General features: G+C 37.4%; 1 long non-coding RNA gene across 2 annotated transcripts in view; it reads left to right on the plus strand.

The window, feature by feature from the left end:
• LOC102155796 overlaps positions 1 to 26,260 on the plus strand; it is a 52,309-nt gene that overhangs the window by 11,625 nt on the left and 14,424 nt on the right. For both annotated transcript variants that reach the window (XR_005370390.1, XR_005370391.1), the window contains exons 2-4: positions 9,169 to 9,321; positions 15,685 to 15,758; positions 22,374 to 22,472. This is a non-coding gene — a long non-coding RNA (uncharacterized LOC102155796). The remainder of the gene's footprint in view (positions 1 to 9,168; positions 9,322 to 15,684; positions 15,759 to 22,373; positions 22,473 to 26,260) is intronic.

Raw genomic sequence — 26,260 nt, forward strand, 5'->3', positions numbered from 1 at the left:
AGAACTAAATTGTCATAGGCTTTTTTTTTTTAACGATTTATTTATTTATTTATTCATGAGAGAGAGAGAGAGAGAGAGAGGCAGAGACACAGGCAGAGGGAGAAGCAGGCTCCATGCCGGGAGCCTGACGTGGGATTCGATCCCGGGACTCCAGGATCGTGCCCTGGGCCAAAGGCAGGCGCCAAACCGCTGAGCCACCCAGGGATCCCCTGTCATAGGCTTTTTGCATGCAATCATTTTTGTGTGTATATGTGTGTCTCTCTGTAGATATATCACAATTTTGTCAAGATTGTTGACTTTGAATTTATTGTTTCACATAGTACAGTTCTCATATCACATCAAAATTTATCATATATCTATGTCTTATGCCATATATTATCACAGTATCTTTCTAAAATCATCTCTATAATTATTTTAAATCTTCAAACATGACAAAAAATTTATTGATGATAAATTGGTAGGAGAAAGTAAAAAAACATGGTAAAACATAGATCAAATATTTAGACCACTGTATCTGTGGAACACTTGGTAGGTACCAAGAGTTGTTTTATTTTTTATATAGGAACTAGGAGATTCTTTTCCAGAAAAGGAAAATTCAGTTCCCATGGCAAAAGCCATTAGAAATAATTCACCAAAAAGGAGAGGAGAGTATCATAAGTTTATTGTAAGAATCTTCCATTTTTAAAATGATATTTAGAGGTTTAGAAGTCAAAGAATATTACTTTGATTGAAGACTTGAATTTAAGACCCAATCTCAGCTCTATGGCCTGAGGTAAATCACTTGATCTCTTGGAACTCAGCTTATACACCTCTAAAAGAAGAAACCAGTTGCTCTAAAAATGCTATGAACACAAAATAATTTTTTTTCGTGTGCTGTGACAAATGTGTATATTCAGCAAAAGTATAAAGTAAGAAACTTTCTCTTTGGGATTCCATGTCCCTTTGCATTGTGGCTCTCACTGGATTTCTAGCTGTTCCTCCATTTCTCCTTCAGCGTGCCCTACCATTTTAACCTATTTAGTTTGCCATTTTTAGAAGCAGGATATGCTCTTGGCAAGTATTTCCCAAATCAGTTTGACTGCAGACCCCGCTACCAAAATCTATTAGCAAGTCACTTTGGGAAATGCTTTCCTCAGTCTTTATCCTCTAGCATTTGGACATTTCTATTTTATGTATCTGTCTTCCTAGATCTTTTAGGATAAGATATTTGATAAACCTATTCATTTTATTCTCATGGGGGAGCTAATGTTTCTACATACAGTTAACTTGTGAGGTTTTTAAAATCATAAATCAAAAAACACATTTAAAAAATCTCTAAATCATAGAGTAAATATCTTAATGGAGCAAAATTGTTTTCTGTAATCTGTATTCTATGTAATATGGCCTGAAGGAATTTATCATCTCTTACATTATGTAAGAGAGTTTAGTGTTGCTCTGTCATTTTCATTTATACCTATTGATATATTTATCCTATGTACTTATAGTCTCAGGAACATTTCACTCGCATTTTTGATGTTAAAAATTACAGATATTTAATTCCATTTAATTTTTCAGCCAACAAAAATCTACTCTCTTGCTTGAGCAGGAATGGAAAAAGACAAGTCCGATATTTTCATAATGGCAAATATTATTTTCTTTCATAGCTTTCCCCGTAGCAAGCATTGTCACTTAACATTGGTGACATGCTTGATTTGGGATTGAGCTTCTCCTCCCACGTTCTACATTCACTTCTGAGTTTACCATCTGATAGATTGATCTGACATCTATCATAGTGGCCTCCTGTCAGCACCTCCACTACATTATCCCTGTAAAGCTCTTATACATACTTTATATCCTATCATTCTCACAAATATAACGATCTTCTAAAAATTTGACTCTCTAGCCTCAGCATAGACATTCTCACTCCTGATAGAAAGGACTATAATCGCTGTGACAACCAGAATGTACACAAATCGTCATCAACTCTTGAGCTCTAAGACACCCCATATTGATCTGACACTTTATCTTTCTTCCATTATCTCCCCAGTTCCTCAAACCACTCTGAGAGCTACACATGGCAGGTAGCATTATTCTTTTCAACTTTTTGGAGGCATAAAGAAATTAAATGACTCACTTATCACACAGAAAACCTGGCGCTAGTCAGTTCTCCCGTGTTCTAAGTGAGGGGTTTTATGTAATATCTGTGTAGTGCCCCATCTCATATGAGACAAGTCATACTTCATGTACGAGAATAAATTTCAGTTTCTAAAATGTTCAAGTCACCTCAGGCAATAAACTTCACAACATCTACATCATAATATGCCTCTGCCCAAAACCTGCCAGTGAGTCCTCATTTTTTTTTCAGTTTATTACTTTAAACACTTACATAATCTGTTTATCAATTTGCCCATTGCCTACTACTTTTACCCTCACTCATCCTATGCCTAACCCTCTCTGGCCTCCTTGATATTTTTCATACTTACTGAGTGTGTCCTAATCTATATTGTAGATTAGGCCATTGTACTGGCCACTTGCTCTCCCTGAATCATTCTTCTCCAAGATATGAACCTCTCAGATATTCAAACGTTTTCTTTTCAATGAGGCCTACATTGTGTACCATTTATTTTAATGTTGTGACTCTCCCAACCTCAGCTCTTCTTACTTTGCTTTATTTTTTCTATTGTACTGAACATTTTTAATATACTATGCTATTTACTAATTTGATACATTTATTGTCTGTTATCTGTATCTCTCAGCTAGAAGGTAAACTCCACTTAAGCTCAAAAGTGGGGACTTTTGTCTGTTTTTACTGCTGATGTATGTGTTGGAGAGGAAAGATTTTTCTGTACTCTTCAAAATTCTTCTAGCTGGTCTAACAATGAAATTGACCTGAGACAGATTAACAGGAAAAAAAACCACAGAGTTTACTTATATACCCATGGAGGCCCATATTGATATTGAGATCCAAAGAAGTGACCAAAGCAGGCATTTTTATACTTTTTAGACAAAGAAAAAAATCTGTGAGGAATTGACAAGACAAAGAAATGTATGTTTGGAAGCTTCAACTAGATGGAATTTTTTTTTTTTTAACTAGATGGAATTTTTTTTTTTAAACTATCTATTTATTTATGATAGTCACAGAGAGAGAGAGAGAGAGAGAGAGAGGCAGAGACACAGGCAGAGGGAGAAGCAGGCTCCATGCACCGGGAGCCCGACGTGGGATTCGATCCCGGGTCTCCAGGATCACGCCCTGGGCCAAAGGCAGGCGCTAAACCGCTGCGCCACCCAGGGATCCCAACTAGATGGAATTTTAAACAGAGTTTGGGCTGAGGTAGTAAATTAGTAAAAACAAAACAAAACAAAAAACCAAAAACCAACAAGCTTTGTTTATATGCACTTTTTAGCTCTGAATTTCCTATGTCTGACAGTAAGTGTATCTACCCCCTGGTACAAGGATGCCATCTTTCACATGGGAGATTTGTTTCCTGCTTTCTGGAGACAAAAGGTGTGGGGGGGGGGGCGGGGGGGGGTGTCAGAGCATTCTTTTTGCACTGGCTTCTTCTTAAGTGATTTTAATTCAAAATAATCCATATGCCATCGTGGCACATTTGAGGGCAGCCTGCCCTTGGCCCACACATATCCACAGCATGTACTGGGCTCAATAAATAACCGTTGAATTAGTGAACACACATCTGTCAGGCTCTCTATATGCTCACAGATGCCAACTCCTCTCAGAACTAGGCTTTGGGATATTGCCTGCATTTCTTAAGTTAGAGGGTTAATAACCCTGGAGCTCCCTCAAAGGAGATTGTAGCAGAACAACAAGCTCACTTTTGCAGCTTGAGGGAAATCCAATTTAAAAAGCCGCCATATTCCATAATAGAATATAGCTTGATAAAAGATTTTGAAAATAATTTAAAAGCTTCCTGGTCAGCATTACTTTTATCAGCTGATATATCTCTATACTGTCACTCTTTTCTTCAGCTTTGAAATTTCAAAATGCTTTTTTCTCTGGCTACATGTCTGAGGAAAACAGTATCTAAATACTATTTCTCTTAAGACAGAGTAAGCAAGCTATGGAGAAACCCACATGCAGCATTCCAATTTTTACATTTTCCAGTAACTAAAATGATTGTCTCAATTCACAGGACTAGTTTGCAAGTATCTAGCTCTGTCTGGCTAGACATTTATGTGTAAATGCTTTGGGTACATGTGCATGTGTGTGCGTGTGCGTGTGTGTGTGTGTGTGTGTGTTTGGTGAATTTGTCCTTTAAGACCCTAGTGATTGTTTCAGTGTCTGGATGAGCATTTTGATTGTTTTCATCCTGAAAGCGTACAAACTATGTTCAGAGAGATAGCTTCACTTCTTATATAGAATGCAGTGCTCGACGTCTGCTAGCCGTCACAGAACAATGTTTCCAATCAACCTGGACAATGATTATTTCAAACTAAATGGGAAATATATTAAGGACTCTGCTTCTTCTTTTAAGAATTGACTAGGAGAAAAAAAGATAGCCACTTAGATGTTACCCTACCAAGCCCAATCCAAAAGATTCCTCTCTCTTTCATCAATTTACACCTTGTTTCCTTAAGATGTTGACTGGAGACAAAGGGAACTTTATTTCAGTGTGAATTGCCCAGAGGAAATGTTAATTGAGGGCAATGGTATTGTAGAGCAATTCTCTGGCTCTGTCATCTGTTCAAATTTGTTGATTTACTTGGAAAATGAGAAATGGAAAGGTGTGTTTGTGGATAAGCACTTGCACTTTTTTGGACTTGTGTTGGGCACAGAAAATAGAGGTGAGGAAGTCAAAGATTTTAAGAAAAAAGGCACAGGCATGTCTCAGGAGTACCATCCAGTACAATAAGTGACATGCTAATTTTCTCTCTATTACATTTTTATTCTCCTTGAGTTTATCATTGAGTAAATGGAACAGCGACTTACTCATTCCAATGTTTCACGAAGCCTAAGAATAAATACATCTTTCTCTCTTAGCAGAGCATAAAATAAAATTGACTTATTTAAAGATGTATATCAAACAGGATAACAGTGCACAATCTGGGACAAATATTAGGTGTGTTCTTCCAAGCTATTTCTCAACATAGCCCATTTCTTGAAAAGTCAGGTTAAATTAGTTAAACAACAATAAAGAGAATATCTTCAGTTTTAAAGTCAATTATAGTGAATCTGAAAGAGTTTTTACTAGTAAATTAGGAGAGTATTGGATTCGGCTCCTAAAACATGGCACTTTGGAGTGTAAGACTGATGTGCTGAGCTAACAAATTCATGTTTCTGTAGGAGTGCCTATGTGAGCATACAAAGTGACCACACCCTCATGAAGATGGTGGCATAGGGTGGAACAGGTGAAGAAGTTTTGGGGAGAACAATCCTTTCTCCCAGTGCATGAAAATAAAGATACTCTTTGGTGTTTCAGTCAGTGCTGTAAAACTTTTATTATTATTATTATTATTATTATTATTATTATTATTATCAAGGATCAGATAGTAAATATTTTTAAGCTTAGCTGGCCATGGGTTCTCTCACAGTTACTTAACTCTATCAACACTATATTGTGAAGACTGTGTTTCGACAGAAGATTATTTATGCATATTGAAACTTGTATTTTATATATAACTCTCAGGGGTCTTGAAAATGTCTCCCTTTTAATTTTTTTCTGCCATTCAAAATTGCACAACCCATTCTTAGCTCATGGGTTGTGTAAAACCTATGATGTAAGACCACAGGCTGAGTCATTGATTGTTGACTCCTGTTTTAGGAAAACAATTGATATGTGCAAAGACTAGTGATGGATCTGAATACATTTTTAAAAAGATTTTATTTATTTATTCATGAGAGACACAGAGAGAAAGGCAGAGACACAGGCAGAGGGAGAAGCAGGCTCCATGCAGGGAGCCTGATGTGGGACTCGACCCCAGGACCCCGGGATCACGCCCTGGGCCCAAGGTAGATGCTCAACCGCTGAGCCACCCAGGTGTCCCTGAACACATTTTAAAATCCAACTGGACATTTGCTGAGTTATATAAAAGTCAAAATCAGTATGGATAGTCTATGTTATTGCCAGCTAATCTGACAAAAGTTAAAACTTTCAATGGCCCAATAAAAACAATAGTTAGAAAAAAATGGCTTTTTGTGGATTACTTTAATCCCTGATGACCATGAATTCAGCTTTTAATATACAGAGGAACATTCCTCCTCAATACATATCACAACTTTTAGTTCCACATATTTTTAACAGAGTTAAAGAGAATTATATGCAGTTTCTTGTATTCATGCCCCTCATTTCAAACATAAGCTCCTTCACACCTCTATCAGGTGTCTTCTCTGTTGAGTGCTTGCTATGTCCTAGGCACCATGGTAAACCTTTCAGAAATGTCATCTTATTTAATCCTCGCAAAAACCTTCTAGAAATGTTCTTATAATTCTTAGTCTAGAGGTGATGAAACTGTCTTCCATGGGTTGCATGAAGTGCTCAAAGCCACACTGTTAGCAAGGGGTAGATCTGGATATGAAACAGGGCTTTCCTACTTTCCAACCCCAAATTTAAGCTCTATTTTTTCCTATAGATATTAGTTCAGTATCAGCAAATATGTAGTCTCTAAGGACTCTGAAGATCCTCAGACTGATGGACTATATGCATTCGTTAAAATATTTGATATCTACTATGTAATAGCACTGAGATTGGACAGGCAAATAAATATGATTACTATATCAAAGGATTTTTAGTCCAACAGAAGAGACAGATACTTAAACAGTTAAATATAATGCTGCACTCTAGCAAAGGTAGGTATAAAAAGTAGATATAAAAATTTAGATTCAGTAGTAATTAATTTAACTGAGAAGAATGGAGGGTTCTGGGATGCTTTACACAATTTTATGAGATTGAGCAGGACTTTGTAGGATTGGAGCATGAATGAATGATTTCTACCCTCTAGATTGATTTGTTTATAGCTGTAGTTCCTAATATTTCCTAGTTGAGACACCGTTTGGAGCTGTAATATTTGTTTCAATTCTTTTATAAGAATTGGATTGTTTTCTGAGTGTGCATTTTAGAGAATAAGCTAATGTTCTGCCCAAATAAGATAAAACACCAAAGGCTTTCCAAACCAAGTAAAGTATTAACTCTCTTTGGCAGAAATCAATTAGAACACCAAATGAGTAATTGCTTATACTTCTGAAAAGCATCATAAACTATAGTGGAAAGAACAAGAAGGCAAAAAAATAATAAAATCACAGAGGCAGTTTTTTCATCCATTTGATCATTTATTCAGCCAAATATTTATGGTAAGTTTCTGTTAGGTGCCAGTGACAGTTTTGATTGATGGAGATAAAACAGCAAATAATTTTAAAAATCCCTGATCACTAGAGCTTACATCTAGGATAAGACAAATAATAACATGTAAACACAAAATAAGAATTTAAAGGATAAAAGTGCTCTGAGAATTGAGGGAAAAAACCTATTGTAATGGAATAGCAAGTGAACTAGGAAACACTTTTATTTTATTATTTATTTATTTATTTATTTATTTATTTATTTATTTATTGAGAAACACTTTTAAAAGGACAGAAAGAGATGGCTAGTCTGAGAAAGTGATATTTAAACCAAGATTTCAATGCATGTTAAGAGTCAGCTTTGGGAAAACCTGGACCCAGAGAATTCTGGGCCAAGATCATGCCAAATATGAGGGAAAGAGCTTGGTAATATGGTCTAGAATCAGGAAATCTGGAATCATGGTTATGAAGGAGGAAGGTAATATCAATCCCTAACATCATATTAAATAGTTTTAGTTTTATTCTAATTACACTGGAAAAGTTATTAAAGGGTTTCATGCAGTGAAGTGGTATTTGATTTGTAATTTTTAAAGTCGGCTGTTGTGTGGACATGAAATATAGTTGAGCAAAGGTAAAAGTCTATTGCAGGTGATTATTAATTCCCATTATGGATAGAATCTTTGTACCAGGTAAGAATGGTAATACTTTTTATGCTTCCAAATGAGTCTAAATGTTTTCTTGAATTCTAGGGTAGAGAGAATAGGTCAATTTGCAAATAAATGTGTCTATTGGCAAATGGGCCAATTTGCACATGTGAACCATTAACATTTATAAGAAGGTGGACCTACATTTATCACAGTGGAAACCTCACTGAAATGTTTTGAAGCCCATCACCAAGATTCTAGTCAAAATCTGATTTAAAAATATTTAAGGTAGTCTCATTTTGGAGAAATGTCCATGTCATCTGAGGCTCACAGATTTACTGGAGATATTTACTTAAACACTTGATGTCTCTTAAGGAATCAAATTTTCACAATGGTTGTGGAACCTCTATGAGCATGCTGCTTTTTGTCCATGTTGCTGACAATTCCCCCAATTCCTTTCTTGATAAATGAAACATTTGGCTGGCCAGTTGCAATTGATGTTCCATTTCCAATTGCGTCTTTTGCTGTGAGGAGCAGCACATTAGTGTGCCTTCTTAAGCTCCTTCTCTCGCCACAATTAAAGTTGCTTTGACAGTCCTTTAGTGCCATAATTCAAGTTTCTACGTAAGTACTGTTCTTACAATGTCTCTTAGCTGAGTCCCTGGTGAATAGCTTGTGATCAGTAAATATTTGCATGAATGATTCTAGAAGTTATGTAATACTACTTAACATGTGTTGTGTACTTACTAAAGGTCCTCCACTGTTTACTAAACGTCCTCCACTGTACTAAATGCTTTTGCAACTCTTATGCTTCTCATAAATGAGGAAACTGAGGCAGGCCAGAGTGAGGCAGGTCTCACTTAGAGTAGATATTGAACCCTGGAGGCCTGACTCAAGACCTGCACTGAGCTGGGGCCTCTGTCTTTGTCGCCAGAGACCTGAATTGAGAAAATTTCCTGAGCAAAATGCAAAGGGCAACTGACCCTGCCTACCTCTCTGGTATGTATGGAACAACTTCACTTATACTCCCTTCAGACTCCAGGCTCCCTCACAGTGGGACGGTGCCAGGTTCCCTGGCCACACTTCTGGCTCATGCTTCTGTGCCTTTGAACGAGGGTGTGCTTCATGAGCATGCAACCTGTGTTGCACAGGGTTCCATACATACCAGGGCTCTGTGTTTCATTGAAAGCTATGCTGTCGTGGTCCGAAAAGTCTAAATAATTTTAACTTTGAACTTGTGTTTTGTTTATTTAGCGAAGTTCCAAGGAACAAGGAGGCATGAACATGAACAGAGAGAATTGTCTGTGTGTTCGGCTTTGCTTGTTGCTTATTTGCCCATGAGAGGCCCCATGAGTACAACAATATGGTGGAAGTTTGGTGTTGAAGTTCAATGCAAGTCCAAGCAAGGTACGTGTACTAAGACTACAATTTAGGAGGCTGGGGCACACCGCCTGAGATGCCACACTTTCCTACTGAATCTGAACTGGCTTCAAATGTAAAAGAAAGGCAATGGTATTGTAGGAAATTTGAGATAACAAGGAATCCTATCATATCCTTTGTCACTTGGTATTACTTCTCAATATTAGCCAACTACTTGTACTAGAAATGATGACGTGGTAAAAAAGGGAAAGTAAGGAGCAGCCCATAGGTCCTTTCTCCTTCATTCAGGTAGAATGTGTGCATATCAAAAATTGAACTAGAACTGATAGGCTTTTGTAGCACTTCCATTATTTGGTACACACATATGAGCTATGAAATACAAATTGTGTGATTTGGTGATTCCGCACACAAGTTAATTGCTCTTATATTTTTATTTAAAACTGATATTGTGAAAAGTATAAAGATGAAGGGCACAATTGATGCTTATAATTTAAAATTTTTATTTTTTTTCTACTTAGAACAATAGAAGTAGCAAATAATAAACATGCTGAGAAGTAGGAGAAAGACTGTGGAAGACAGGAAAAGCTTTATATTTTAGTACTTTAGACACCATCTCCCCCCCCCACTACATTTTGCACAAAGCGTCTGATCCCATGTTTTCATTTTGCACTGGGCCCCATAAATTACATAGCTCTGCTTAGCCCGTCCTGTTCCTATAGTCAACAAACCAGACTTCCTTGGCACACCTGGCGAATAGCTAAGCAAACTTCAGATCTATCTCAGACGACACCTGTGCAGTGATTCCTTCTGTATGTCTTAGGGGTAGACATTAGGGGTTTCATTTTCTGTCAACTCACAATAATTAGTAATTAGTACCCCCTTACTTGTTCATATTCATTCATTCTACAAATGTTTGTGGCCTAGCATATCACAGGCATTGTTCTAGGTGCATTTTATACCTTCTTTACTGGCAATGCTCCTTGTATTGTGTTTACCTTCTTACCTTTTTTGCTAAAGAGAATGTCATTGGAGATAGACACTGTGTTTGTCAGTCATCAGGGTTTATTATTATTATTATTATTATTATTATTATTATTTAAAAACACTGTTGAGAGTCTACTACATATCAATCATTGTGCTTTATTCATGTTTTTTTTTCATCCCCAGGCACAAGCAGTGCATGAACAGAAATTGGTAATAAATATTTTATAGGCAACTGAATGGCAAGATAAATAGGAGCTATAGATGTAGCTGAGTAATACCCAAGCATCAGCATGAACTTGAGTAGAAAGAATGAACCTAAAGTAAAGAAATATATTCATCCTATCTTGCATCTACATTTTTTAGTTCACTGCCAGAGAATGCAAATAAGTTGGATGAGTTGCATCAGAGTTATCTCTGATTCACCATGTGGCAAACCTGAAACGGCAATCATAGTCTTCTGGACGGCAATGTCTACCAGCAGGGAACCCGGTCTGCTGCCTTGAGCTCCACTGAACTAGATGTGGGCAATGAACAGAAGTTACTAAAACATAAGAAGGGGGGAAACAACAGTCCGTAGGACATCTGGGGGCATAACTTCAGGCAATAGAGCAGAGCTGTGAAATGTTATGGGGAGAACAACAGTGTGCTCAGTAAGCCAATATACAGGATCAGAGTGAGCACAATTTTTCTTTATTGTTTTGTATCAAAGTGTCCAACAAACAATGGATGAAAAGAGGCAGAGCCACAGGCATCAAGTTACCCTGAATTCAGGCATTGTAATTATAACCCAGAAGAATTTCTTGCAGTCTTTGTGGGAAGACTATCATAGGAAGGAAAACAGCAATGTAGAGGGATATGGGTGGTGGAAGGTGAATCTACAGCGTTGTGCCAACGTCGGATATTTGCAATGTTATTTGGTTAATTCCTGTCTGTTCCATCAGAATTTAAGATGTCTGAGGACAGGCTCCTTTTCTGCCTCAACTACAATTATAACCTCGGCCTGTTACACAGTGACTGATATATTTTAAGTACTTATGTGATATTTATTGACTGAATTAGTGAGTAAACAAAAGACTATGGCAAAATTCACTTAGGTTTCATGAGGCAATCTGACTCCGTCTTTCAATGGTATTGTCCTTCCTTATGAAGAAAGACCATGTGCGATTTCCCTTCAAATGTTCTGTTACATTCAAGACTGGCCAGAAAAAAAGTGAGAGGAAATTATAATTTGAGGACTATGAATGATAGTTTCTCTAGAAACAAATTTAACAGGCTCTTTATGCATATTCTTTATTCTTTAAATAAAATGTAATTAGCACCACGAGCTTGACTTTTTCATTTCATATCCCGCTTTCTTAAAAGAAAGCTTGGTTTGAGCCTCGGAAGATAGTCTTGGTAAACATTTGTTAAATGGATGAGTAAATCATGATAGGATTATGTGTTGATTTAAAACTCTGAAAAAGCACAAAGCTGCAAAGTGATATAATGAGTTAAAAGAGTGCAGCTGCTATTATGGGGCATATGTTAGTTTTCATATTGTTCTTTTCCTTGTAGTAACATTCTTAGCACTTATTTGGGTACTTCTTTTGACCTGCTTGAACCTTCTTTGATGTGTGAAATTCTCTTGGCCATAAAATAAAGCAAAAGTTTGAATATAAGTTATTCAAAGAAAGACCATAACTGTGATAGGACAGCATGGGCCTTGCAGAATTTTTTTGTAAAGTGGAAAAAGGCTTTTCAAAGCCCAGCGGTTGCTACTATGTATTTGACCCACTGTTTCAGTCTGCAATTTCAGATGTTGTGCAAACTTGGATGGAATATAACACCACCAAAAGAGCAGCATTCTCTTCCTGAACCTTGCCCCTTGCTGATAGAATATAAAGTGTAAAAGCAAAGAAAATTTTAGGCTGAGACTTGAGCTTCAAAAGACAAAACATGTGGGTTGCTTCTTAGCAGGAATGAAACATATACATTTCAATGGGAAAATGGGAAGTCAGAGGTCATAATTGCTGTGGAACACATCTCAAGATGGAATCAATAGCAAAATGATCATTAAAAACACTATGGAGGGCACAGAGGGCCAGAGCAATAAGGCTTCAGGACACTGAAACAAGAGGTGAGGGAGGAAGAGCTTTCTGTCAAGTAAATGTGTCTTTATTTTATTTTACTTAAAAAAAATCCTCAAATGTGAAGCATCACACTCTAACGGTTGCAAAAGTGATTTTTAATAAAAATTGCTAAAACAGGTATAGAATATAAATGCTCTTTTTCTTCTCAATTAATACATTTCTAACAGTCATTAGGAAAATCTGCCATTTTACTTTTATTTTATTTTACTTAAAAACCAACCTAAACTCCAGTATAGTTAAGAGTGTTATATTAGTTTCAGGTATACAATACAGTGGTTCATCAATTCCATACGTTACTCAGTGCTCATCATCAGTGCGCTCTCAATTCCCTTCACTTTTTTCACCCATCCCCTGACCCACCTCCCTCTAATAACCATTGGCTTGCTCTCTGTGTTTAAGAGTCTGGCTTATTGTTTCTTTTTTGTTAAAAATTTTATTTATTTATTTGAGAGTATGTGTGTGTGTGTGTGTGTGTGTGTGAGAGAGAGAGAGAGAGAGAGAGAGAAAATGAATGGGGTGGGGCAGGGGGAGGAGCAGAGGGAGAGGGAGAAGCAGACTCTCCACTGAGCAGGGAGCCCAACATGGGCTCGGTGATGGACTCCCGGATCATGACCTGAGCTGAAGGCAAATGCTTAACTGTCTGAGCCACCCAGCCACCCCTAGCTTTTTGTTTGTTTGTCTGTTTTTTGATTTTTTGAGGGGTTTGCCTCTTTTATCTTTCTTTGTTTTGTTTCTTAAATTCCACATATGAGTGAAATAATATGCTATTTGTCTTTCTCTCACTGACATTTCATTTAGAATAATACCCTCTGGATCCATCTATGTTCTTGCAAATGGCAAGATTTTATTTTGATTTTTTTTAATGAATGAGTGATATTCCACTATGTGTCTGTGTCACACACACACACACACACACACATATAATATATTTATATAAAGATAAAGATAAAATATAGATATATATTTTATATTTTTTTACAGATAAAAAAAATATATGTATATACCACACCTTCTTTATCCATTCATGTATCGATGGACATGGGCTGCTTCCATAATCTGGCTATTGTAAAAAATACTGCAATAAACACAGGGGTCCAATTATCTTTCCAAATTGGTGTTTTGTATTCTTTGGGTAAATACCCAGCAGTGAAATGAGTAGGTCATATGATGATCCTATTTTTGATTTTTGAGGAACCTCCTTACTGTTTTCCACAGTGGCTGTGCCAGTTTGCATTCCCACTAATAGTACATGAGCATTCCTTTTTCTCCACATCCTCGCCAACACTTGTTGTTTCTTGTGTTGTTTATTTTAGCTATCCTGACAGGTATGAGGTGATATTTCATTGTGGCTTTGATTTGCATTTCCCTGATGATAAATGATGTTGAATGTCTTTTCATGTGTCTGTTGGCCAACTGTATGTCTTCTTTGGAGAAATGTCTGTTCGTGTCTTCTGCCCAATTTTAATTGGATTATTTGTGGAGTTTTTTGGTGTTGAATTGTATAAGTTCTTTATATATTGTGGATACTAATCCTTTATCAGGGATATCATTTGCAAATATCTTCTCCCATTTGGTAGTTTGCTTTTTAGTTTGTTGATGGTTTCCTTTGCTTTGTAGAAACTTTTTTTTTTTTTTAAGATTTTATTTATTTATCCATGAGAGACACACAGAGAGAGAGAGGCAGAGACACAGGCAGAGGGAGAAGCAGGCCCCATGCAGGGAGCCTGATGTGGGACTTGATCCCAGGACTTCAGGATCGCACCCTGGGCTAAAGGTGGCACTAAACCTCTGAGCCACCAGGGCTGCCCAGCTAGTTGTGTGGAAACTTTTAATTTTGATGTTGTCCCAATAGTTTAATTTTACTTTGGTTTCCTTTGCTTTAGGAGACATATCTAGAAAAATTGCTGTGGCCAATGTCAGAAAAATTATTGCCCATGCTCTCTTCTAGGACTTTTATAGTTTCAGATTTCACATTTAGGTCTTTAATCCATTTTGAATTTATTTTTGTTTATGGTGTAAGAAAATGGTCCAGTTTCATTCTTTTGCATGTAGCTAATTTTCTGAACACCATTTGATGAAGAGAGTGTCATTTTCCCATTGCATATTCTTGCCTTCTTTGCCAAAAATTAATTGACTATATACATGTGGATTTATTTCTGGGCTTTCTATTCTGTTCCACTGATCTATGTGTCTATTTTTGTGCTAGTACTTACTGTTTTGATTACTACAGCTTTATAGTATATAGAAACAGTCTGTTTTAGAGAATCAACTTTCATGGTTGATGAGGCTGACTTTGTGTAGGGTATTGGAGAATAAGGAGGAGGGAATTAAGTATGTCAGGCAAGATCTGACTTTGTCATTTGGCTAATTGGCAATGTCATTCACTGAATTAGGAAAGACAAGAAAATGAATTGATTCTGGTGAAAGATTTTTGTCCTTGCTTTTCTGGGGACATGTTCTGCTGGGATATCTGTTTTGTTCACTACTAAATAACCATTGCTTAGTAGAGACCTGGCATCCAGCAGCGGCTAAATAAATATTTGCTGAATAAAAGAATGAATGAAATAGAGCTTTTAAAGATATAGTTGAAAAGATTTGGATTGGAGACATAGAATTGGGAATTATCAGTATTTAGGTGGAAAATTGAGGAAATTTAAAAAGAATGAGCATAGAAAGAAGTTACAAGAGTGAATGACAGTTTTGAGCTAACATAATTTTTTTTACAATTAACAAATTATCTGTAGCTGCTAGAGTTGGAAAACACCTTTTAGGCTCTCATTTAAGTGTAGAACTTTCTGGAAATGGTGCCCTTATGAACAAAAGATTGTACATGGAGTCAGTCTTGTGCACTGAGTCAAGGGCAAGCTGTAGGAAGAAGCAGAAAAACAAATAATTTGAGCTCCTATTGATACTGTGCTGTTATAGCTTTTACAGTCATATCATTTAATCACTATATCAACTTTGTGGGGGAAGAGGGGAAAGATATCAAGCTGTACTTCACTATCTATATCTGTTCTCATTGATCACACGTTTGTGCTGATTGATTGGAACTTGTGTCTTGCTAATTGTTAACTATTTTGAATATCACCTTTGAAGATAGGCATTATGGGCCGCATTCAGCAAGCCAGGAAAATGAGGCTCAGAGACTGAAAGTCCAAGGTCATAGCACATACAATTATTTTAGCCAAATGTGAACTGGCTGGCCATTTGTGCAATTAAAGCCCAAAAGCTTCCCTGAGCTTCTCTCCTGGGTCTTTCTTCTCTCTGTTTCTCCCAGGTCAAATGGCAGAGAAGACACTGAGGGTCAAGAACTCTTTGTAGATTGTGACCTCCATCATGTTCACCTCCTGGGTGAGTTTCCATTTAATAGTCTTATGTTTTTTTCTAGTTGGAACTCCCCATGAACATATCATGGGTATTGCCTATTTCTGTGCAGATTTGTAGAGTCTTCCTGCATCCTGGCTGGTTCACCTTCTTACTTAGTTTTTAAGTCACTGAGTCTGAAGAATGTGATTAAAACCTGCTTTCTTTGTTCTACCTTGTTCTGCCTCCTTACAGTTGCCCTCAAACCAGCATAAAACACATTTTAAACTCATGGCCTCCTTATGAGAAAATATTTTATGTAACAAATAAGTAAGCACAAAGCAGACATTTGTTGTCTATGCTCCTTGAATGGAGTCTACAGGTAATAAGTTTTAAGTGAGTAGACAATCATGAAAGTGGTGTCAGTAAAATACTGAGTAGCATAGTTAAATGGGATCTGGAATTACTCTGTCAAGGAATGTTCGGTTACAGATGACAGCTACTTAAAGGGATTCATTTAGGTAATTTAAATTGCTTGCATATTGTGTATAAAACATTCTATCTTCTTTAATAATGAGCAACAAGTTGAAAGACTAATGGAATAGATGAGACTGAAAAAAATTTTACTTCCAGTGGATCCTTTGATTAGCTTCATCTAAAATTTACCTTTTTATATTTAGCATCCTTAAAAGTAAACAAAGAGTTTTTGAATTAGTTTTATTGTAACAATTCCAATTTGTTTAAAATACCTTTTGCTGAAACTCTTTTCACGTGGTAATTAAGGATATTTTTGAACAGTTAAAATCAAATAACAGAAACATTTCAGTCATGTTTCTTTTCAAGGACTCATAGGAATGCCTTTTTAAAAGTTTCTGCTGGAAAGTCAGCTGTAAAGGCAATAACAGTATCACAAACTCAGAATTTTAATTAACATTGCATTAATTAGCAGCACATAGATTAAAATCCAAGAAATGTATGCCTATGTGTTTGTGTGAGTGTATATCTGTGCAAGTGTCTCAGTGTGTTCATAGTCTTATTAGTTATTTCAGAGAGATTTAGCATCTACTCATTTGGATCTTATGAGCAAAGAGACTATCCGGAGAAGTGTGAAGGTATTTCTAACATTGGGCTCAGTTGTGCATATAAATGGTGATTTTAGTGGCAATGAAAGGTAGAAACTCAAGTTGGCATTAACTCCTCTGTATCTTCTACCCACCCCCGCATCATTCAGAGGCCTAATAGATTCTACTAAATAAATGATTTCATATTTTGTTTCTCCTCCTGAATTCCATCTAAGTTAATTTGGGCTACTGTATTTTGTTTTAACTGCAGTCCGTTTCTCTTCACCCAATTCTTTAGTTGGCTACCAGAACTGCCTGTTTTATATATTTTGTTTGTCTCTGATACTCAGCACATGATTCCCTGTTTGTTTTGCCTTTTCAATGAGGGCACCAAATTACCCTGACTATAGGGCTGCTTTAGATGGCTATTTGGCCAGTCCTAACCAATCAACTTCCCCCTGCCATCCCCTCTCACCTCGCCAGCACAGTGATTTATTCAGCGACGGGACTATCAATCCAAGTTGGTGCAATCAGATTGGTTCTTAGAATGTGTGGTAGAGCCACAGAGGGAACACTCTCATTCTGCCTGGAGGAGAACCTGTAAGATGAGGTCCTGGTGCACCTGATAACTGTTTGGGCACTTGAAAGAACCCCTTGAGATTCAGAAGAGAGCTATGGGATATTGACATTGTGTTCTTTGGGATTAACAGGTGGGAAGAATGTAGCTCTAACTCTTTGGCAGTTTTGTTGCCACCAGGTGAAGCCTGAGATAAAAGCAGCATGAAGGAAAGCAGAGATGTCAGAGAGGGAGTCCTGGGGGCGGGGTTTGAACTCCTGGTTCAGCCAGCAACTGAAGCTATTCCTATGTGACAGTTTTATTTGAGATTTCTGTCCCTGGCAACCAAATGGACCCTCACTGATCTATCTTTGGACTAAAGTGTAAACAACTTAGCAGGGTATTCAAATCCCTTCACAGTGGGGCTTCTTCAATCATGCTTTCAGTATCATCTCTCTGTTCAATAGCTATACAATCCAGAGCCCAGGAAGACTGCACTCTTTACAGTTCTCCCATCCTGCAATAATGTTTGTCTTTCTGGACTTGGTAAACTACTCCTCTTTTGACCTGTTTAAATATCACCTCTTCCAATAACACTTTCCCAAACTCCCCAAGGAGGAGAGAATTATCTACTCTCTTTGATTCCCAAAAGCCTTTGCTCATATTTCTATTGTGTTTAAAATTCATCTGTTTCTTGTTATTCTTCCCTACTTACAGCTCCATTTTTGCAAGAGCAACACCTTAGTCTTTTTTTTTTTTTTTTAATCTCTATTGCCTGGAACAGTAATTGTGAAAGCCCAGTGTGATGCTCTGTATTTGATGAATATGTAAGTAAATATCTCAAATATCCAAAATTACCACTTTAGGAGTTTTGCCATCGAACGGCCTGTTAAAATGCAAATAAGATGCTGAAGAATACAATTTTAATAATCTGTAGTTTCTTGGATTTATTTATATATTTTAAAAAAGATTTGTCAAATATCTCAGCTGTTTGGCTTGAGCCCCGGTCCTCCCCAAACCTGATGATCAGAATCATCAGGAAAGTGAATTTGAACACTGAACCTTACTCTTGGTATTCTGGATTTATTTATCTTGGGTGGAGCCCAGATTTGTGTGTATTTTTAAAGATACCTAAATGATTCCGATTCTCAGACATGTGGGGGAAATACTGTACTAACATATTTAGAAAATGGAAATTTAAATTGAGAAACTTAGATGATGGCATAGAGAGGATGAAGAAAATCTTGAGATATAAATTGATTTGGGGTTGGGGAGGGTTACAGAGACTCAGTCCCTGGCACCTGGAGGGAAAAAGGGAGCAATGAGAGAACAAAGTGATATTGATGTCAAAGATAGACTTTTAACTTCTCATTCTCCCTCCCTTGGATTGTTTTCTATTTTGCCAAGAATGGTCCTCTTCTCATATAACTTCAAACTAGAACATTTTTATTATGTGGTTGGCTTTAGAGAAGCAGCCTATTTATGATTTTATTTAACTTGCTTATTAACATTTCCTATACGTTCTAAACTAAGCTGATCACATATTTCATAAATAGAACACTGGAGGTTGTTTTCCTTCAGCTTTGTTTCGTTTTCACTTTATAAAATGGACTCTGTGTTACAAAAGACAGCGGAGGTTACAGGAACGCTATCAGAGTGGCAAGAAGAAAAATCACTGAGTCTCTAATAATCTGTTGATAGCTTCAGACCAGAAAACGTTTTATGAATTAGGTTAAATGTGCTAACATTTGGAAGAAACTGGAGGACTAACTTTTAAGCTCATTAGTTCTGCAAATGACTAAGAAATAATGCCCAGCTGCTAAAAATAGATTAATTCCTTTCCCTCCCGGAAGGCTTTCAATGGCATGCTTATTACTGTTGCACTTAGTTCTTTTCTTCCTTCGATTTTTATTTATGTGTATCTGGTATTTTTTGTCTCTTTAAAACATTTCTGAAATTGCCTGAATACACCTGAATACAGCTCTGGTATAGAAACACCGGCAAAAGCAAATGTGAACTCTCCCATTTGTAGTTCTCTACCTTTGAAAGCAGTATCACGGTTGACTTAGATATCTTTTGGGAGAAAATAAGTATTCTTTCCAAATTCATAACATGTTTTCATGACTACGAGTTTGAGGAATTAGAAGACAAAATTCTAAGCAGTGAATTTGTGTTGCTAATTATGAATGGCAGTAGGCTATGTGCATTATCACTTATGAAGATAATGAGTGAGAACAAAAGAGCATATTAAATAAATACATACTGAAAAAAAATATAGGCTATTCAGGAACATAGATGACATATGCAAGCTGCTTTTCATTTATACTCACAGTTACACACATTTAAATGATTTTAAATAAATATTTTGCTATGGAAGTGTTAGAGTAATTGAAAACCGTACCCATCTAGTAAGGTTGCTGACATAATACTGAAGCTAGAATTACTGATTTATGATATATATTTAAGTAGTTAGAAAACCTCTGAATTGCACATTAAGCCAGGGTTTTTCCCTCGAGATTTTATTTATTTGAGAGAGAGAGAGAGAGAGAGAGAGAGAGAGAGGAGAGCGCGAGCAGAGTAAGGGAAGAGGGGCAGAGCTGGGTTCAGTCCAGAAACCCTGGAAAATGTTCTACGTGCGCTTGAGAAGAATGTGTGTTCTGATGCTTTTGATTGAAATGTTCTGTATGTGCCTATTAGGTCCATTTGGTGTGCAGGGTTAATCAAGTCTGCTATTTCCTTATTGATTTTCTGTCTGGATGATCTAACCAATTTCAAAAGTGGGGTGATAAATTCCCTTATCGTTACTATATTGTTACTTATTTCTCCCTTCAGTTCTATTAATATTTGCCTTAAATAAAGCTGTTATTGGGTCTGCTGTGGGGTCAGAGGTGGCAGGCTTCTTGCTAGAGTCTTGGGCATAGGGGGACCCTGTCTGGCCCCTAGGTGGAAGGGACATTGTTCAGTAGGTGGTGCTGGCACAAGGATCCACTTTGGGGTGTGCAGTTGGGTCCTTAAATAGCAGGCCTGTTACCAGGTACACAGAGTGGGGCGGGTGGAGGGGATGGGCTCCTGCCGGGATCCTGGATGCATCCTTGCATGGAGAGGACTAAATCCAGATGCTGGCTGGGAAGGGCTACAACTGACTCCTATGGTTACTTCTGGTCCACAGCCAAGGTTGAGGCTTGCTCTGGAGGCCCAGGTGGGCTCCTCTCCCACCTCTTCTCTGGACAGGCGACTGCATCACTGTGGCTCGGTGACCATGACTGAGGGAGCCTGAAGCTGACTTACAGGACCATCTCAGGCTCTGCAACAGACCGAGGTTGACAGGAGCGCGGGTGGGCATGTCCCCCAGTGGGTCTCTGAGGGGACCGAACTGCTCCAGGACCACAACTGGGAGAAATTGAAGCTCACAAGCATCCATTTTAGGACTTTCTGTTCAACTGAGGTCACTGGCCTGCCTCTGGGGTTGGCAGGACAGTTCCTAACCTGGGGCTGGAAGGGGCTGGAGCAGAGTATGAGGCCCATTCGGGATCTTGAGGGGCCCGGGAGAGAGTGTCTTCCAGCAGTCTCATGCCAGCAGGACTGCTCATAGACTATGGTGGTTTAGTATAATTCAAATATTTTCTTTATTTCCACAAAATAACACTTCACTGGACTAAATAGAGCATTTATTTTTAAAGATGTTATTTATTTATTCATGAGAGACACACAGAGAGAGGCAGAGACACAGGCAGAGTGAGAAGCAGGCTCCATGCAGGGAGCCCGACGTGGGACTCAATCCAAGGACCCTGGGATCACGACCTGAGCGGAAGACAGACACTCAACCACTGAGCCCCCCAGGCATCCTTAAATATAGCATTAATGAAATAGTATTTAGCTCTAATTGCTGCAAGTTTTACTTGAGAGACCTGGATGCCAATCCCTCCCTCTGCTTTCCCTACACATTTGTCATGCTGTAATCTGGCCTATATAATCCAGTTCAATTTAAAGAGGGAGCATACATCTTAATTTTCTAGTTAAGTAGAGGGCATATCTAGCTAAGTGGATGAATAAATGAGGATATAAATACATGAATGAGATGAAGGTTACATGGCAATAATGGAAATATTGCTGGATAGTCTTTTTTGACAGTCAATAAAAGGACTGCAGTGCTGATCAATGGAGCTCTTGAATTGCTCTTTGGGTAAGAGAAAAATTTAACCCTGGTGCTAAGAGCCTGACTGAAGATGTTTCTCTTGAACACTGCCTTTGATATTGAGCTCATGTGATGAACTTACATCGACTAAATCTAAGATGCTCTGCATCAAATCATGAAAACACTGGCTTTCACAGAAGATAATAAATTATTTTTAGAATAGAAATCAAGTTGAGAGCAAGTGAGAGATGGGGTTTGGAAAAGTACGTTAAAAAATAAAATATATACATTTTTACATATATATAAAAACTGGGCCTGTCATACCTATAGGACCGGAATAGTAGTTAGATCTGGATTTCAAATAGGTTTATTTTCTTCCTTTTTGTTTTCATATTTAATCAGTTTTCTATGTTTCGCTTTTGCAATCAGTGAAAAATAAAATTGAATAAAATAATTGAACAAAAACTATCTGCTGTTTGGTAAATAGTTAATAATAAAGTCCTGATGGTTAACAAGTTCTTTCTTGTAATTGGAACACTCTTTTTTAAAATTTTAACTACAGAAATGACAAGATACAGGCTTAGGAATAAAAAAAAAAAAACATATCATCTGGGGCATTTCACCTGAAAAATGACTGAGTACCCTTAACTAATTATATAAATTAAATATAAATGACTAGAGTATTTCCCATTTAGTTATGACTCTAGGAAATAGACGTTTAGGGCAGCATTTCCTAAATTTCTTCAATGGAACATTAGCATCCTGAAAATTTGCTAATAGGTATTCCTTAGAACAAGGATTTTATGATCAAATCAGTTTGGGAAATGAAGTTCAACAAAATTAAGCAGCCTTATTTTACAGCTAGTTTCTTAGAGCCATTTCATGTAATAATGTGTCTTGTGATTTTCCAGGAGGAGATATAATTTGTAATGTTTCCTAAACTTTCACCGAGAATTCCCATTAACACGTGGCACACTACAGTTTGGGGAAGAACATGATGGTGGATGTCTGTAAGTAAGACATAATGCTCTGCAATGGTTGGTCATCTCCGATTTTACTTTCATATTATTTTGTTCACCTTTCAAAATGTATCTCTATCTGCACACATAAAATTATCTTCCATTGCTTTCTTTTTGTTTTTGAGAGGCTGAACCATTTATCTTTCTTATAAGAAAGTTATGAGTTCTATTCTAGATCACTGTTAGAAATATGTATTTATTTATTTGTTGTATTATTATTATTTTTGTTATTTTTTGTTATATTATTTTTGATTGTAAAATTTCCAGGCATCCAAAAAGGCAAAAAGAATGATATAATGAATACTTGTGTAGCACCTCCAAGAAATGAAACATTATAAGAAATGTTTCCATAGCCACCTCCTACTCCTTATCTACTACCTCTAAGAGGTGGGCATCTTTATTTTTATTTTTTTTATTTTAGAAAGAGAGAGTGTGTGTGTGTGTGAGAGAGAGAGAGAGAGAGCAGGGGAGGAGCAGAGGATGAGGGAGAGGGAGATAATCTCTAGCAGACTCTGCCTGAGCTCAGAGGCCAACTGGGGGGCCTCTATCCCAGCACACTGAGATCATGACACAAGCCAACATCAAGAGACGGACACTTAACTGAGCCACCCAGGTGCCCCAAGGTGGGCATCTTGAATTTCAAAACTTAAAATGCAGGTCTTTATATTTTCACTGTGAATGGTATTATGCTGCATGTGTTTATCTGTCCTACAGTCCTTCCTGTCAGTAGTATGCTTGTGAGTTCTATTTTAATGCTTTTCAAGGCCACCGTGATAAACAAACAAAAAACTTGGGGTAAGTGGCAAACTCAGCTTCCTGAAGTGGAAGTCTTTGACTGATTAAGGCTTGATTGTTTACCCCACTGTGTTGTTAATTAGCATAAATGTCTCATTTGTTCCTGTTCTCCAATTTTTGAATGCTGCTTTGTACATGCTTATGATACATGGTCATATTTTTATCCTATTGGCTCAATTTTCTATAAACTCACACATTTATTTTGTTTGTTGATTTATCGATTAAGAAGGATGCTTTAAAATTTTCTGCATGCAAGTACATTCAATTTCCTCACTTCAGCATAGCTTCATTAGTTTCTTCTTGTAATTCTTTCATTTTTTGCCTTTTGTCCTCCTAAATCTGTGTTATTAGGTGTAAAGTAATTTAAGATTATTGTATTATGCCTTCCTGGTATATTTAACTACTTACTTATTATATTGTGTCCCCCCTTATCTTTAGCATGTTTTTCTCTGTTTAACCTTTAAGTTTATTTTATTCGATAGTAATAAAGCAATACTTAATTCTCACAAACTTTCATTTTTAATATATTTCTGGGTCTTTATGTTTTAGATCCTTTAAACAATAGAGCTGGAATATTCTAACACAATCTTAGAATATCTATTTTTTAAAAGATAAATTGAATTACTTTGTATTTATTGAATTTGTGAATATACTTGCCTTATTTCTATTTTTTTTAGAAAGATTTCATTTATTTATGAGAGACACAGAGAGAAAGGCAGAGACACAAGCAGAGGGAGAAGCAGGCTCTCTGCGGGAAGCATGATGCAAGACTCAATCCCAGGACCCTGGGATCATGCCCTGAGCCAAAGGCAGATGCTCAACCACTGAGCCACCCAGGCGTCCCAACTTGCCCTTATTTCTAATAGCTTCTAGCTTTTCGTTTGTCCTGATTTTTCTACTCCTCCTCCTCCTCCTTCTTCTTCTTTTTTTAAACAAAGCTTTCTTTTGAAATGTTTGAGATATTTTTACATTATATGTTTTCCCATAGTGATTAGGACATTACACCTCGATTCTTTTCTTTAGCGATCACCCTTAAACTTTGACTTAACACGCGCATATTTAACAAGATCTGAAGTTAATGAATATCTCTATGCTGCTTCTGAACAATTCACTATGCTCTGACTTCCATTACTTTCTTCCAATTTACATAGTATTATTTTCCAGTATTTTAGTTCCATCAGAACAATCTTGGTTTTTACCTTCCAGATTCTTATTAATGCTGTTGCTTCCTGCCCTTATCATTTGCTTAGTTTCACCCACACGTTTATGATTTCCTTTGATCGCCATTACTTCTTTCACTGTATTTTTTTTCCTTTTTTGTTCAGTTTCTTTCCAGAAGTTCTTTACTGAAGCTCTGTTGGTGGTGAATCCTTGGTTTTTGTTTTTCTGAAATGTCATAATTTCACTTCCGTTTCAGGTGAAAGTTTATGTTAGTCTATGTTTCTAGATTAATAGTTCTGAACAGTTCAGAACTGTGTATCACTATCCCATTGTCTTGGCTTCTTTTCTTATTGTTGAAAAGTCTGCTTTAGTCTATTTGTCCTTCCTACAATGTATCTAGATTGTGACAGAGACCGTTAACCATCGGGTTCCTGTGTCATCTCATACTCAAGGAGCTGCAACTTAACACCCAGTCCTCTAGCCTTTACAGACAAATCACTGCTACCTAATTCCTCTGAAACCCTGTAGGTTTATAAATTATTTAACCCCAAGATCCCTGGAAAATTTCGTTAATAACCCTTTCCACCTTCAGCTCCACCTGTTGCCTCTATTTATTGATAGTGAGCAAGTTGGAAGATCTTCAGATCAAAAAGCTCAGAGCAAGTCAGGTGTAGTCTCTCCATTGGACATTAGACTGGGAGTGAGCATCCCATTGAAAATGTGACAGTCAGGCCACCAACATACCTTGACCCTTTGGCTTTTAGAGAAGCCCGCATAATAACTCATCTTTTTTGCTTATGGCATGTTTCACAAGCTGCATCAAGAGAGGACCAAACTAGACTAAGATGCCTCTTGAACCTATTTTATTTTATTTTATTTTATTTTATTTTATTTTATTTTATTTTATGTAGGCTCCATGCCCAGTGCAGAGCACAACATGGGACTTGAACTCATGTCCCTGAGATCAAGATCCTGAGATCATGACCTGAGTTGAAATCAAGAGTCAGACACTTAGCCCACTGAGCCATGTAGGTGCACCGCCCTTGAATACTGTAAAGGAACTGGGTATGCAACCCAGAGGTTTGGGAACCATAGAAAAAAAAAACTGACAGGGCTTCTCTGTGTGTAATATATAGAGAACTTAGGTACTTACTTTGAGTCAGTAGAAGATGTTAGATTCTGTGTAGGAGGAGAAACTAGTAATGCTGCAATTCCTCATGAGTCCTAGGCTGGGAGGAAGAGTACATACCTAAATTGATAACAAGATTATTTTGAGCAGCAAAATTCAAAATTCCTCCGTTGTTTCCAGAACAGTGTGTTTAAACTGTGTGCATGTGGGTGGAGGTATGCAGAGATGACCTGGGGCATCTCACAACTTCTATCTCCTTTCAGTGTGTCCTTTATGATCTCTAGCTCTCAAGTGACTAAACTCGCTTTTTCTGGCTTTCCTCAAGAACACATGTGGCATTCAGGGAATCCCTATGGCTTCCAAGAAACCTATATATTTATTGCCTGAGCTACACAAGTTCTATTTTTACCGCTATAACTATACTTAGGGCCAGGGTAACACAACCTCATAGAGAAAGAAGCCTCCCCTCCTTGGAAGGGGATCTAGACTCCAGAAGTGAGCCTCAACAAACAGACAATCTTTATGTCAGTTGGGAGCAGAATGCTTCCTCCTGCTGTCCTTACCTTCATCTATCTCCCTCAGGGAAGTGGTAGTTCTCATCCAACTTACTGCTTGCCAGTCATGTCATCCTAACAAGACTTTTCCTCGGCGTCATCCAGCCCTGGCCAGCTTACATGTCTTGTCTCCTCTTCTC

This window comes from Canis lupus, chromosome 15 (assembly GCF_011100685.1).
Source record: "Canis lupus familiaris isolate Mischka breed German Shepherd chromosome 15, alternate assembly UU_Cfam_GSD_1.0, whole genome shotgun sequence".
NCBI lineage: Eukaryota > Metazoa > Chordata > Mammalia > Carnivora > Canidae > Canis > Canis lupus.